We start from the raw sequence: 13,265 nt of genomic DNA, 5'->3' as shown, positions 1-13,265 counted from the left end.
TGTATATTAGTGAAGCATTTTGTACATAAAGGTCATCATGCTTTCATATATTTTTATTTTCAAATTTAAAAATATATTGTACCGACCCGGACAGTTGCTTTGTTGCAGGACTTGCTGTCTGTTCAGTTTGTCTCGTCTGTCTTTTATACATTCCATGTATTGTAAGGGGAATGGGATGAGTCACGCCGTTAATGAAAGGGTGTTGTTGTTTACGGGGGTTGCAGAGCATTTGCGAATTCAACACCGTCTCCCTGAGTTAGGTTTGCCACCTGTTTGGGTTTGACCGGACAGTCCGGGAATTGGCATCTGATGTCCGGTTTTTAAGTGAAACGCATACGAAACACCAGCCTTCCTAGAATATTTTCTTTGACATACATTAGTTGCTTAAACGAGTTCCACTATATTATCAGAAGAATGTACTGTTTAGTACTGATCTGTACATTCTACTTTGTCCTCAGCATTTAAATAATGCTGAAGACAATGAACATAACCACGTGGCGTAAACAATCAAAAGTGAGGGGTTGCAGTCACGTGACCCAAGCAGGCTACATACTGGCAGTATTTTGCAGCCACAGAGCATACTTCTTACATCCAGTCACAGGAATTAGAAAGATATCATGTATGATGTACCAGATACTTGGAATGTGTGGCCCCTACTGTGCACCACCGGTGAGCGAGCACACTTTGACATGATTTGACCAAGTTTCTTTTTTCCTTTTAAGAAAACGTACTTACCGGTACAGCATATTAAGAAAAAATACATTTTCAATAGTTTGTTACAAAATACAGTACTAATATGAATTGTATACAAGTATTTCTATGTTGTTCGTATATAAACGTTTAACATATTTCGTTACTCAATTAAAACAATGCATATGACATACTTGGTATAAAAGTATCATAACTTTTGTTCTATGAAGGGTCAGCTTCAGCGAGTGACAGCTAAACGGTTAAGATGAGCCATGGTGATGTCTGTTCAGTTTTCAAGTTGGCTAAAATTACAAGTAGATGGATGCTGTTTGCAATTATTGTACTTTTAAATATGTTAGAAATAATGTTTCCGGGATTTCATATTTGTTCAATAAAATAACATATGTATCATAATGCATTCTGTTAACGGTAAAGACATATTTTATGTAAGGACTAGGAATCACCAACCTGCTTGACTGTGTTAAACTGTATTACAGTATACTGCAGTTTTGATAGACCAAGGCTGACTGAGAAAAATGTCCGGGTTTGGTCTGTGAATAAAATGGCAGCCCTACCCCAAGTACTACTTCCTAAACATGAACACTTTACAGTATACTAAATAAGAGATCAAGCTTAAGATAGTTTGTAATATCAGATGAAAACGTTAATTAAAATCGGAATACATAATCATTATTTACAAAATCTTGCTTCTCATTACTTGTTATAAAAACTGTAACTTTAGTGCTGTACTACTTACATGCTACTTCGTGGTGTGAAAGCTACTGTGCCTGTACTGCAGCCTGCATTAGAAGCATGTCTTGGGTTTGATTCCCACACAGGGTTTATATTGCAAACTTTAAAAAAATTAAATGTATTTATTTATGTGTAACAAACACATTTTTTATGTGAAAAAAATATAATTGATATGAATGACACTTTCATTGAACATACATACTTTTGCACACATAACTTTAACATGCATTTATATTGCTGTTAGTTTCTATTGTATACTGTTGATGAAATAATATAAAATCATGATCGAATTTGGATATGTCAAGTGCATTATGCTGAATCAATTATTATATTCATTAAAATAAAAAATAAAAATCACTTTATAATTTATGTGGCAGATTGCTGCTGAACATATGTAGCACCCGGGAGGGGCACTCGTTCTATCTAATCGGAGTGGGATGAGCCAGGCAGAATACCAGAAGGAAAATATAAACTAGACCACGCTACTATGTCGGGCAGTGAACATCGTTTTATTAAATACAGGTGGTAAACTATACTTAACAAGCAGGGCCGATCTAGAATACACAGTCACGGCAAGCGGTTTGCACTGCCCGTTAATTAAAACAATAAACACAGAATTACAATTTAAAACTAAAAGGCAGATCTGCTTCTATTGTGCCTGAAAAACACAAGCCAAGTTAGTAGAAACAATTGGGGCAACCTTGGCCCCCATCGGTTTTACAGTTGTGCCTATTTGCTTTGTGCTGGGCAAGGTTGCCCCAATGGTTTCTTGAAACTTGGCTTGTTTTTTTTTTTTTTTTTTTTTAAATTTAGTCGTTGCCAATTATTTTTTATTATTTTCTCCCAATTTGGAATGGCCAATTATTTTTAGGCTCAGCTCACCGCTACCACCCCTGCGCTGACTCGGAAGGGTGAAGACGAACACACGTGGTCCTCCGAAGCGTGTGCCATCAGCCGACCGCTTTTTTCACACGGCAGACTCACCATGCAGCCACCCAAGAGCTACAGCGTCGGAGGACAACGCAGCTCTCGGGCAGCTTACAGGCAAGCCCGCAGGCGCCCGGCCAGACTATAGGGGCTGACCTAACCCTCCCTCCTCCCGGGTGACGCTCGGCCAATTGAGCGCGGCCCCTGGGAGCTCCCGTCCTCGGTCGGCAAAGGAATAGCCTGGACTCGAACTCGCGACTCTAAGTGCTTTTACTGATGCAGACCTGCCAACCTTGACATTTTTTTTTGAGTAGCACTCTTTCACGCGGAAATCTCAGGGGGTCTGGGGGGCTTACCCCCAGAATTGTTTTAGGGTATCAAACAGCTAAATGCTACACTCTGGTGAGTTTTGAGTATGAATTTTTCAGTAAAAAAAATAATGAGATTAGCTACGATTGTTTCAGTTTAAATTGAATTTTGTTTACCTTAGTATAGATTAAGCCTTTTTAATTTATACCAACTGAAAATTATTTCAAGTACAGAAAATATCCATTTTTGTAGTATGTTTATATTTTATTTACTGTCAAAACATAACAAATTGAAATGTATAAGCTTCTAAAACAGAGAAACAAAGCACTTTCAAAAAAGGAAAAAAAAAACTTGTAAATAGTCACTGAGTCAGCACCAAATGTAATAGCTGTCCACAAATGAGTCGTTTGGAACAGAAAGGAATCCAACAGGTCAAACTGCACTTTCAGATCTTGAATGTTTAGCTTCAGAGGTGATGGCTTGGCTTTGCTGAGCAAGATGTCACTAAAGGTTTGTGTGTGACACACTTGCTGCTTCGCTGACATCATGACTTTGTGTGTTACCAGTGATCTTAGCATGTCTGTGCTCAGGCTGGCTCTGTGTTGGGTTTTGTTTTTGGTCTTCAAGCTGAACTCTTTCACAGTCAGCATTACTGTGGAACATGACCAAAATGCCGAGCGCGGTAACATTACAGTAATGCCCGATTCTTTTGTTCTGCACAGAAATATAAAGTTTCCTTCTACAGGATTCCTGCTGATCCAGACAGGAGGGTAAAATGGATTTCAGCGATTAAAAGAGAATAAAAAAACGAAAAAGACTGGACCCATTCGTTTGATAGTGAGCACTTCATAAAAAGTTAGTATCAGTAAGCATGTATTGGTAGTTCTGATATTACGTTATTATCAGTAGTAGTCGTAGTAATATTAAGTCCCACTTTAACACGCTTACTTGTGTGGCCGTTTTTTTCACAAATATTTTTTTATTTTTATTATTTTTTTACAGTTAAACAGGATTACATTTATGCGGGTCTATTATTCCCACTCCTACATTAAAAAAATATTGTACCGTTAACAAAATCCATAATGCTACATTAATGATCTTACTGAACTTCAATATAAAATCACAAACCAGTCATTTATGACTTGTTTAAAGCACAATGAAACGGCATTTATCTACAATGTAATTGTACGCTACTTGCAAAGTAAACAGAAGCCTTACGTAGCTTAACCACATTAGCAATGTTAATGCTGTGCTCATTTTTATAAAATCGAATTTTACTGACATCCCTGTATGGTAACAGGCGTTTGTGAAAAACCGGACAACGAGCCAAAAACAGAATATTAAACTTAAATATTGTACTATATTATAATAAATGTTTGTACTTACTCACTCGCCATTCTGGTAAAATCCTCATTCAGCTGTATTTTCTTTTCATGCCATGTATCTAAACCGAGCACGTTTTTATTTTATTTTTTTAACGCAAGTGGGGTTTTTCCCCAGACCGTAGCCAGTTTGAAATAAATAATTTCCTCACAAGTCCCAGTACTTCACACTCCCTCCAGTGTGCCCGAAACTGGCAGTTGAAACACAAGCGAGTCAGCTCAACAAAGCCTGATAGGCTACAGCAGAATGGCAGGGATTATACAAAGAAACTGGGTGATGAGAATTTCTGTCAGTCAACCCACGATAACTTTTTTTTTTTTTTTTTAAACGGTGATTGGATCGTCAACTAAACTCAAAACCTGATTGGTTAATCTATCTTGCTTCCCTTGCCCTAAAGCCGGCCCTGCCGTTAGATGCAACACTTTAACAACAGGCAACATCTTAGACGATGAGCGAAATATGGATTACGTATTATTGCGTATCATCTCTGATAAAAGCGTACCCGCGTGTTACCAACTCAAAACGCGTAGCAGATACGCAAAGGAGGTTAGCAGGTCTGCTGCGGGAGCCCACCGTTGTGTTTTTGATATCTCTACTTTAAATGGCCGGGCACTTGGCGTTTTTTCACATTTCCAATGTGTTTTTGTTTCAGATACCAGATACTTAACAATCTGCTATATATTGTAGTGGCGGCATGTCTGGTTTGCAGCTGGAAGAAACGGAGACGCACAGGATGCAGTTTAAAGCAGTGAAAACTGTTATTTTTATTGAAGCATTGGACCAGGAGGCAAATGGACGCACTCTTATTAAATGGTTTAGCTAAACTAGACAGCTCCAGGACACGCAGCTACATGAAAACCACAACACCTCCCAGAGCTGCACGCAGGCAGCTCCTAAATAGTGATCCCCCAGAGCCCTATTGGCTCACACACACAGGGGTACATTTACACACGGTCCAATCGCTCAGACCCTCGGTCCAGGGCAAGCAGCTGGTTGGCGGAACCAAGCACAAATCACAGTGCAGCCAACACAGACTCCATCTGCATACAGCTGCACTGTGCAGATGACACCCCAGGAAGCACGCCAGCACTGCCTAGACACAAAACATGCTTCGACTCACAGACTCACGCAGGGTGACACACACAAACGGCGGGGAAGACAGCGGACCAATGGAGAACAAGGGGCCGTGTCAGAACGAGAACAACCAATGAAGAACACTCCACATGGACCAGGCACCGCCCAAAATAACCAAACTATCCAATCACAGGGGTAAAGAGAACATTACAAAAGTATGAGCATGACACTCAAACAGCGCTCCCGACACGAAATCCAAGGTTCTGATTATTATTATTATTATTATTTATTTCTTAGCAGACGCCCTTATCCAGGGCGACTTACAATCGCAAGCAAATACATTCAAGTGTTACAATATAAGTCATACAATAAGAACAAGAAATACAATAATTCTCAAGTGTGATACACAAACCAGTCTTTGAACTGTGACAATCTGGAGATCCAGCCTGCGACCAGCTGGAATAGATACCATTTTCGGAATATCCCAGACATAACCTGAAGAATTTCTGTTTCAGTGGCATACCTAAACAGTTAGGGCAGCAGTGTGGAGTAGTGGTTAGGGCTCTGGACTCTTGACCGGACAGTTGTGGGTTCAGACCCGGGGGGGGACACTACTGCTGTACCCTTGAGCAAGGTACTTTACCAATTTCCATTACACGAGCGTAGATGTTAAAACTTTTTAAGATACAGAGCTGTGCTTTCCTGACTTTTCCTAAATATACAGACGTGCTCAAATTTGTTGGTACCCTTACAGCTCATTGAAATAATGCTTCATTCCTCCTGAAAAGTGATGAAATTAAAAGCTATTTTATCATGTATACTTGCATGCCTTTGGTATGTCATAGAATAAAGCAAAGAAGCTGTGAAAAGAGATGAATTATTGCTTATTCTACAAAGATATTCTAAAATGGCCTGGACACATTTGTTGGTACCCCTTAGAAATGATAATAAATAATTGGATTATAGTGATATTTCAAACTAATTAGTTTCTTTAATTAGTATCACACATGTCTCCAATCTTGTAATCAGTCATTCAGCCTATTTAAATGGAGAAAAGTAGTCACTGTGCTGTTTGGTATCATTGTGTGCACCACACTGAACATGGACCAGAGAAAGCAAAGGAGAGAGTTGTCAGGAGATGAGAAAGAAAATAATAGACAAGCATGGTAAAGGTAAAGGCTACAAGACCATCTCCAAGCAGCTTGATGTTCCTGTGACAACAGTTGCAAATATTATTAAGAAGTTTAAGGTCCATGGAACTGTAGCCAGCCTCCCTGGGCGCGGCCGCAAGAGGAAAATCGACCCCAGATTGAACAGAGGGATAGTGCGAATGGTAGAAAAAGAACCAAGGATAACTGCCAAAGAGATACAAGCTGAACTCCAAGGTGAAGGTACGTCAGTTTCTGATCACACCATCCGTCGCCTTTTGAGCGAAAGTGGGCTCCATGGAAGAAGACCCAGGAGGACTCCACTTTTGAAAGAAAAACATAAAAAAGCCAGACTGGAATTTGCTAAAATGCATGTTGACAAGCCACAATCCTTCTGGGAGAATGTCCTTTGGACAGATGAGTCAAAACTGGAGCTTTTTGGTAAGTCACATCAGCTCTATGTTCACAGACGAAAAAATGAAGCTTTCAAAGAAAACAACACCATACCTACAGTGAAACATGGATGAGGCTCGGTTATGTTTTGGGGCTGCTTTGCTGCGCCTGGCACAGGGTGCCTTGAATCTGTGCAGGGCACAATGAAATCTTAAGACTATCAAGGCATTCTGGAGCGAAACGTACTGCCCAGTGTCAGAAAGCTCTGTCTCAGTCGCAGGTCATGGGTCCTCCAACAGGATAATGACCCAAAACACACAGCTAAAAGCACCCAATAATGGATAAGAACAAAACATTGGACTATTCTGAAGTGGCCTTCTATGAGTCCTGATCTGAATCCTATCGAACATCTATGGAAAGAGCTGAAACTTGCAGTCTGGAGAAGGCACCCATCAAACCTGAGACAGCTGGAGCAGTTTGCTCAGGAAGAGTTGGCCAAACTACCTGTTAACAGGTGCAGAAGTCTCATTGAGAGCTACAGAAAATGTTTGATTGCAGTTATTGCCTTTAAAGGTTGTGCAACAAAATATTAGGTTAGCGGTCCCATCATTTTTGTCCATGCCATTTTCATAATGTGTAAAAAATAATGTAATTGTATGTAAAAAATAATGTGATATCTTGTAACAATTGTAAGTCGCCATGGATAAGGGCGTCTGGTAAGAAATACATAATAATAATAATGACTCTTGTTCTTTGCAAAGACATTTCTTTCGTACACTGAAGTGGAGACGAAACGCGAGGAAGGCAGACCCCGGAACCTGGACCTGTCCTTGCCAGCAGGAGAGCCTACGAGCGCCTGTATTGTTGAAGACAGAGATCAGTGGGAAGAGGCAGCGAATGTCCGTTAGGTATTCAATGAGTAGTGTTTTAATCCTCTTATGAACCTGAGAGTAAGCAGACCTTAAAGTAAAATTAACGTTTTGTTTTAGGTAGAATGTAAGAAAAGTATTATTGCTTTCAATTCATGCTTTGAAGTTAATGAACACTATAGAAACAGTTTGTATGTGATTTATACAAATTGATTTGGGTTTTACAAGGCAATTATCATTCTGCGTTTCAGGCTAGAATCCAAATTATTTAGCTGTCTTGATAATGGAACATTCTCGATAGGTTGTCTGGACGCAAATAGCGTCTTTATCTCGCAAAAGTGAGAATTGCCTTCTGAACCAAAACTATATATATATGAGACTGATTTAAAAATGCTTTGATTATCAAATATTAACGAAAGTAAATATTTGTGTTACTAACAATACACCTGTTAAGACTAATCTTCATCTTAAATAGCTGTCAGGAATGCAGTTGTAACCTTAAGGGAATCTCTCGTAGATTGCGTTGGATCGCTGATCAACCAGCGGGAGTGGGGTGTCGTTGTTTATGTTTCCTTTTTCTGTATTATTTTAGTTTAGTTGTTGCACCTTTAATTTTTCCTTTATTTAGTTTTATTTCTAATAAAACTGTTGCTATATATTCACTAGAAACGTTGTTCGGTCTGATTATTTCGATAAAGTTGGGTTCTACATGACTTGAATTCAAAACAAGGTATTTTATTATTACAATTTAAACTAGTCCAAATACAAATATACCTTGCACACTACAAATGTATATAGAAAGTGATCCATTGATAGAGAGAAGTCAAGGAAACCAGAGATTGAGACTAAAACTTTATTGAAATGATTCATCAAAAATACATTCAGAAATACAGACTATGAACAAGAAATGCCTAATTTCTTTATCCAGGGTTTTATCTATTAATATCCATTCAAAGTAACCAGAACAAGTTTTTTAAAGTGTTTAGAAGAATTGTGCTGTTTGAATGTTTTTCATTATAAACACAATATTGTATAACTCTCTTTTATAGATCATTCTTTATCAGTTTCCTGTCATGTAACATTGGTTTAATAAACAGCAGTGGATCTAAACACTGCTGTCCTTTCACTCTACATGCTGGTGTTTCTTTTTAAATACAGGCTGATTATAAATCCCACAGGGGGCGCCACCACTCTTAAACTATGCTGCAGGATTGCTTCCATTGCGATAGACAACTCCAGTCCTGGAGGGCCATTCATCCAGGTAGTGATTAAGGACATGGTTGGAACAAAGACCTGGACTGGAAGGGCCAATTATTATTATTATTATTTGTTTATTTAGCAGATGCCTTTATCCAAGGCGACTTACAGAGACTAGGGTGTATGAACTATACATCAGCTGCAGAGTCACTTACAATTACGTCTCACGCGAAAGACAGAGCACAAGGAGGTTAAGTGACTTGCTCAGGGTCACACAATGAGTCAGTGGCTGAGGTGGGATTTGAACCGGGGACCTTCTGGTTACAAGCCCCAAGGTCAATGTTACTGACTCCTACACTAGGGCAACTAGTCTCGCTTACTCAGACTCCCTTACAGCTCCTGATCAAGCGCTGTCGATGACATTTCACTTTAGGATCATCATCATGATCATGTCTTTATCTGCTGTGTGTCTGACCCCTGTCTGTCTGATAAGCAAGCTTGTTTCTTGTTTTTTACAAATTATTGCAGTGTTTTCTGGTGCCCCCTATAGGGTTTCATTATAACCCTGCAAGTTGCCCATTCATAATCAATACGTTTCCTGCTATGGAATGGGGAAAGTGGCTTACTTAGATTGTGATCACGCTGGATATATTTTTCAAAGTTGGAAACAAACGGTTGTAGTCACTTTAATATAAATATATATTGTAATTATTATCAAATTAAAACACACTTATCATAACCTAAATATAAAAAATGTTGCACCTGTAGATAATGTAAAATGAATATAAAACTAAAACACACCTGAAATACACCTAATTTAAATGATAGCTCAACTGAAGCCACTGATATATAAAACACACACTTAAATCTTTAAACCACATTTGCACAAGTAACTAATGTAATATATATTGAAATTATTATAATATGAAAATACACAGAAAATTGAAATAACTAAATACACATGATTTTAATGTAGTTACTAATATAAAATTAAACACACTCCGATTAACCCTTACTACCACTCTCAATCTATTTTCCCTTATACTATCCAACAATGGAAATAAAATATTAAGAAATCAAATCACTTTTTTAACAAAATTTAAGAAGTTTGGCATGTTAATAATAGAGATCAATGGCAAAATGCCCTGAACCCCGCTGCCGGCAATGGTATCTCACGGCTCGGAGGACGTCTCCTCCTCTTCCTCATCCTTGTGGAAAATCTCTCCGTCTTGTTTTCTCCAGCGCATCTTAACGCCTTCCATCGGAAAATTCTTGGAGAGGTACTCCCGAATCTGAAACAGCAACCACAAAAAAGACATCAAAGAACGCAGCATCAGTGTATCTACCTATATATCTATCGATCTATCTACTGTAACCAAAGCAGAGTCAAACGATTCGGGCAATGCCTTCAACGGTCTTATGAAAATGAGAAAATGAGCATTTCTTTAGTGTTTTATATGGTGATCAGAAATGCTTATTTTGCTTGGTTATCATTGAACTACAGATAAACCCTGATTACTGTCACCAGTTCTGCTCAGTCCTTTTCTTGATGGGAATTTTGGATCAACACAGCTGCATTGTTGAGGGACGAGTGTTGCTGAATAGTTGCACACAACTCTCATACAGCTCTACACACACCATGAGAGAGCGGAGTGGAGGAGGGGTCTAAGTGTTCAGGATCACAAAATAAAGAAAACTTTCAAGAGTAATTCATAACAAAGCCAGATTCCTGCAATGGGTTGTTATTCAAACTGATTCCAGTCCATACCTTTAGAGGCTGGTGTAGAAGGCAGGTCAGAGGGGTTTGGATCTGTAATTAAATCAATAAAATAAAATAAACGAATAAAAAAGTAACATAAATTAATGAAATCAATAAATAAGTAAAAAAAAAAAAAGTGCGGAAGGTGGGTGTGAAGGGTTCGGATTTGTAAGAGAAATAAAATAATAATAATAAATAAAATAATTGAGGACTTTATAACAAAACCACATTGCTGCTGTGGGTTATAAATCACACTGAACTGATTCCAGTCCATACCTCTAGTGACTGGTGTTGAAGGAGGCCTTGAAGGTTTGGGATCTGTAAGAAGATGTGATTCAATGAAACTGTATGTGTGCTGCTGCCCCGCCAGGGCAATGCTGACAATAAATAAATACAATAATTGAGTACTTTATAACAAAGCCATATTGCTGCTGTGGGTTATAAATCACACTGAACTGATTCCAGTCCATACCTTTAGAGGCTGGTGTAGAAGGCAGGTCAGAGGGGTTTGGATCTGAAGGAAATCAATCAAATAAAATAATGAATAAATAAGTAAAATAAAGTAAATAAATAAGTTAAAAAATTGTGCTGAAGGTGAGTGTGAAGGGTTTGGATCTGTAAGAGAAATAAAATAATAATAAATAAAATAATTAATAAAATAACTGAGTACTTTATAACAGACACATTGCAGCTGTGGTTAATAAAGAGGCTTGCTACGATTCAATATTTATTTTCTTGGCCAAATTGACAATTAATATCGACGTTCATTTTGGAAAGAATTTACCGTTTTTATTTTTCAATTCAAGCAGAGAATGGGTGAAATTGACATTTATGCTTTAAAAAAAAAAAGATTTTTTATGTAATTGAAAAACGTCTTATTTAGCGAATTCCCTTTACCATATCATGTTCAACATGCAACAAAACCATGATTATCAACAATTAAAAAAATCTCTCAAATAAACCATAGAAAACGCAACATATAAAAAAGTGTATTACAAAGACTTTTAGGCAAGGCAGACGGGCCCGCTTCTTCCTGCCGCAGAGACTTCAGCCGTCGGCCAGGGTATTGTGCACAATATTCATTAAGTGTTTTTCTCTTGCACTCCATTTTCAAATCAAACTAGTAACTGTCACGGTATACCTAAAGTAAAAGCTTACCTACACCGTAACCCACTAATTTCAAAGTAGGCGCTTTGAATGACAGGCGCTGTAGCTGGCAAGTTAAAGTGCACAGTTGGTGCAGGTCTTGATAATTGACAGTCATTTAAAGAAATGAGAGCATTCTAGCACTGCTTCAGTCAACGAGATCTGTCAGAATAGGGTGAAACTACAGTACTAACTGACCACTGAGATGACTGACAGCGACCTCCAGCCATTCAGAGCGGAACGGAGACAGGACAGAGAGCAAATATAAAGACTACATAAACTAAGAGGATTTGTTAATGATTATCTTTTGTAAGAAAATTAAAAAAAATAGCAAGTGGTTTTACCAACGTTTATTGTATATAAATTTATTTCAGTCAAATCCGAAATATATCAAAAATTAGTAAGCCTAGTTATAAATCACACTGAACTGATTCCACTCCATACCTCTAGCGACTGGTGTGGAAGGAGAAGATAGAAAAAAAAAAAAACTTTCTACCAAACTGTGAGTATGCTGCTTCCCCACCAGGGCAATGCTGACAACACAATGCAGCACTTCAGTCTGAATGAGAAACTCACCATTCAATGAAACAGTTAAAACAAACTGCACTCTACAAACTTGTGACAGAGACAAAATGATTCTTGGTGATACATCTCCCTCCCGACCTGTGAGGGCGCTGTGTAAAGGGAACAGAGTGCCCTGGACTGAATGGCCTGACAATTCATTCCCAGGGTTAGTTTGAAGTCAGCTACAGTACACCAAGTCATCAACCTGGAAGGGAAGCGATGTGGCAACTGCAGATTGGAGGAGAAACGGTTGCAATTTCTAACCAAGGGGATCTACATAAGGGGATGTAGCGAGGTGATCTGTTCCTTTGTATGGTTAAATGCTGAACTGGAAGGAGACACGTATTGTTATCGTGAGTGTTTTGTTTGTTTTGTCTTGTCTAAAACCTACTTGTTTGTTGTTATTAGACGGCTAACACGATCCGGAGCTGTCACTACAGGCCAGCACTAAACCCACACAACGCCACGAGCACTACAGTACTCACTTTGGACTTGTGACTGTGTTTGTGTTTATTGTGTGTGGTTAAATACCATGTTTATTGTTTCGGGACTGATTTAACTGAGCAATACACATCGATCGTTGTGTATTGCCAGTTCTCATTAGTCTTCACTATTGACACCAGACTTTGGATTATAAATAAACCACCATTTCACCAGTTCTTTGTTGTTTGTCCTTGTCTTGAGCACTGCATCACCTCTACACCTGCGCACTGCAAACCACTTTGCCACAAAACTGCACTTACCTTGAGAGATCAGAGTGGAGGGGAGGCTTGAGGGTTCTGCTTCTGTAAAAAGAAAAAGAAAAAAGAAAGTTTCTGACAAAGCCAGATTCCTGCTGTGTGTTATGAATCACACTGAATTATTACACTTCTTACCTTGAAAGACTGCAGTGGTGGGGGGGCTTGTTGGTTCTTGATCTAAAAAACCCCCCCCACAAAAACAACAAGTTTTAGTATTTCCTGTTTCAAGTGTATTGTTCAAATGAGTTTTAACACTAGAATGCACCGGCATAGATTTAGCTAGGGACGGTAGGGACATGTCTCTACCAATGTC

General features: G+C 38.7%; 1 long non-coding RNA gene across 1 annotated transcript; it reads right to left on the bottom strand.

The window, feature by feature from the left end:
• Positions 1-10,511: 10,511 nt before the first annotated feature.
• LOC131709077 (uncharacterized) lies at positions 10,512-13,002 on the bottom strand. The gene is made up of 4 exons (XR_009311367.1): positions 12,956-13,002; positions 10,975-11,016; positions 10,779-10,820; positions 10,512-10,553 (listed from the first exon to the last, which is right to left on the bottom strand). It is a non-coding gene; the product is annotated as an uncharacterized LOC131709077 (long non-coding RNA).
• Between the last annotated feature and the right edge of the window lie 263 nt (positions 13,003-13,265).

This window comes from Acipenser ruthenus, chromosome 41, assembly GCF_902713425.1.
Source record: "Acipenser ruthenus chromosome 41, fAciRut3.2 maternal haplotype, whole genome shotgun sequence".
NCBI lineage: Eukaryota > Metazoa > Chordata > Actinopteri > Acipenseriformes > Acipenseridae > Acipenser > Acipenser ruthenus.
The sequence above is the reverse complement of the archived record's forward strand: the minus strand, read 5'-3'. Positions and strand labels throughout refer to the sequence as shown.